This window comes from Myotis brandtii, unplaced genomic scaffold (assembly GCF_000412655.1).
Source record: "Myotis brandtii unplaced genomic scaffold, ASM41265v1 scaffold161, whole genome shotgun sequence".
Lineage (NCBI taxonomy): Eukaryota > Metazoa > Chordata > Mammalia > Chiroptera > Vespertilionidae > Myotis > Myotis brandtii.
In genome coordinates, this window is record NW_005355881.1 from 281,043 (window position 1) to 283,738 (window position 2,696).

The 2,696-nt window shown below is 64.4% G+C and overlaps 1 protein-coding gene across 1 annotated transcript in view; it reads left to right on the forward strand.

Annotated features, from left to right (window-relative positions):
- The first annotated feature begins 6 nt into the window (after positions 1–6).
- Positions 7–2,696, forward strand: part of SLC12A5 (solute carrier family 12 (potassium/chloride transporter), member 5) — a 28,568-nt gene continuing 25,878 nt past the window's right edge. Inside the window, exon 1 of the mRNA XM_005862194.2 lies at positions 7–35. The gene's annotated coding sequence lies outside the window, so the exon portion shown is untranslated. The remainder of the gene's footprint in view (positions 36–2,696) is intronic.

Sequence of the window (2,696 nt, forward strand, 5' to 3'; positions counted from 1 at the left end):
GGACTGCGAGGACGGCGATGGGGGAGCCAACCCCGGTAAGCAGCGGCCCGGGGGCGGCGAGGGAGGGGGCGGCGAGGAGAGGAGGCAGCTCTGGGGTTAGAGGCAGAGTGGGGGCGCCTCCTTCAGAGAAGAGGCTGGGAATGACCGGGGCGGTGGGCACCCCGGGCGGCCTGGAGCCTTGTTCCATTGGAATGCGCCAGGCGCTGTCCGAGGTGTTGGAATGCGCTCCGCCTGGGGCCGGGCTGGGGGCCGAGGGGTTGCCATTGCCCACCGAGCGGGAGGCAGACGTAGGTTAACCGAGCGGGGGAGGCGGTGGGAAGGCCATGGAAGAGCTAGAATGGGCTGACGTGGAGCTCGACGGGCGGAAGGAGGGCTCCTTTCCCCCATAAGGGACCCTGGCGTCCTGGCGCAGAGTGTTGACTGGTATCGTGGGGGGGGGGGGGGGGGGTGCTGCAGTCCCTCTCTCAGAGACTTCCGCTGAAAGATAGGGGAAGGGACTCATGAGGGGCTGGAGCCACATGACGGCCCCGTCCGGGCTGCGGTGTCTCCTTAAGAGGGCACTTGGTGCAATCCGGGCCCCCTCCCCCAAGGCTGCCCAAGATCCAACCTCAGAATGGAGCGTGCCTCCCCCGGAGATTTTCAGCTCTACTTTGCGGAATCTGCCTTTTCCTCTTGCGTCCCCGTGGGTTCCTATTCAGGACGGGAAGCAAGATCTCTCTCCTTTCTTCCCTCTTTCCCCTTCCCCTCGGTACCCTGGGGTGGCAGTGAGGTCTCCAGGTCGGGGCAGGGGGAAGTCTTTCTGGTCAGTTCTGCTAGCCTCCTCAGGAAGGCCCCAGGAATGGGGTTCCAGCTGCTGAATCCCGGCGCCGCCGCGGCGCGGACACTGCGGACGCGCTGCGGTGGGTGCGGAGACTCGCTAGGAGCCCAAGGGTTTGGAACAAGTCCTTTCGCTGCTTCGGCTCTCCCCCGCCCTCCTCCGCGGTTTCCCTGCTCCGAGGTCTTAGGGGCCAGCCACCCCTTTGGGCTCCCAGGCCCCCGCCGCCCCCCAGCGGTCTCAGTCATCCATCTCTGTTGTCAGCTGCCCCCACCCCCACCCTCCAGCGGCGCTGCGTCCCTCGCGCACTAGCGCGCCTCCCGCTCCAGCTGTCTGCGCTCAGCGCCTTCAAACGCTCCCCTGGGCATAGCTTGACCCTCTGGGCCAGGACTCTAGAAGACCTCCCCAGGGGGTGGCCGAGGGTCCCAAGGGCTGAAAGGGCGGCGTCCTCCAGGGACTGGCAGCCTGGACTTGAAGTCCTTCAGATCCTGAAAAGGAGGCAGAGCCAAGTGGCCGCTTGGGAAGGCTGTGGACACCAGGGTATCCATCCTTTGTCTGAGACCCTCTTCCTCCCTGGGTCTGAGTGGTCTACAGGGGTCTAAACTACTGGCTGGCCATCTCATCTACCTCCCCGTCACATTGGGGCTGCCTCATCTCGAAGCCGCCCCCTTCCCCAACAGGCTGAGACTGTGTGTGTGTGGGGGGGGGAGGGGTTTGGTTAAGTGGAGTCTGCGGCAGAATCAGGCATCGCCACGCTGTGCGCAGGGAACGAAGGGAGCCCATTCCCGTCTGGGACCCCCCTTCAGATGTCTCCACTCTGAGGACAGGAACTCAACCTGAGAGATCATCTCTCTGCTCCCCCAGACAACGGGTACGGTCTGAGCCCCGCGGTTGGTGCCTTACTGGGCCTTGGGGTTTCCATGGGGTCTCAGGAGGCCTATGTGTGCAGAGCAGGAGTGGAACTAGGAACTCCCTTCAGCTCCACACCCTCCCCATCAGTTTCTAGACTCTGAATGTGGTGGGCCCATCTGGAGACCGTTCTCTCTATACAGTGGCCAGGACCTGGAACGAGGGTGTTCTGAACCTGGGTCAGGCGTTTTGGGTCCCAGAGAGAGAAGGCCTCTCAGAGGCAGCTGGAGAAGACGGTTGGGGGTTTTAAGGACCTGTTGAGGTTGTGGGAAGAGGGACCCTCGGGCGAGAGCCCCTGGCATCTGTGATCCAAAGTTCTTGGGGATGTGGGTGGGGGAAACCCGGGTGCTGACCTCAGGTAGATGGGAATGGTCGGAGTAAAAGGGCTTCTCTGGACTGAAGAAGAACCCAACGGTATTTATTATCTCTGGCCTCCAGGTCTTCTTTCTCCTTGGGGTCTGACGCGCTCCCCCACTACCCCAATCTCGCTTGGGAATTCCCCCAGGCCTGGCCCCAGGCCCATAGGGAGGAGGTGCCTTAGCCCGCCTCGCTCGCTGGTTTCCTCCCCGGGAGCTCTGGCCGCGGCAGCTTAATTGAAAGCCGATTCGGGTTGAGAGCTCCCAGGGGGCGGGGGCGGAGAGGGCTCAGCCTCAGTCTGGCCCTGCCTCCCTCGCACGCTCCACTAGGCGCTCCCCCACCGTCCTGACTCCCGGCTCTGGGGAATCTGGACGAGTTCCCCCTTCGCAGTCCTGCCCCCTGGAGAACTCCTGAAGCTCACCCACCCCACACCGCCCCCAACCAGTGCGCCTGGTTCCAGGGAGGGGCAGTCAGCTCTGGCAGGGGCGGCCGGGAGCCTGGCGTCCCGTCCCGTCGGCGGGTGGAAAGGCAGGACCCAGAGCCAGCCTCCGGAGCCGCCCCCTCCCCTGCTCTCATTTCCTGGCTGCGATCCTGCCTGGAGTCTGGCTCCGCGCTG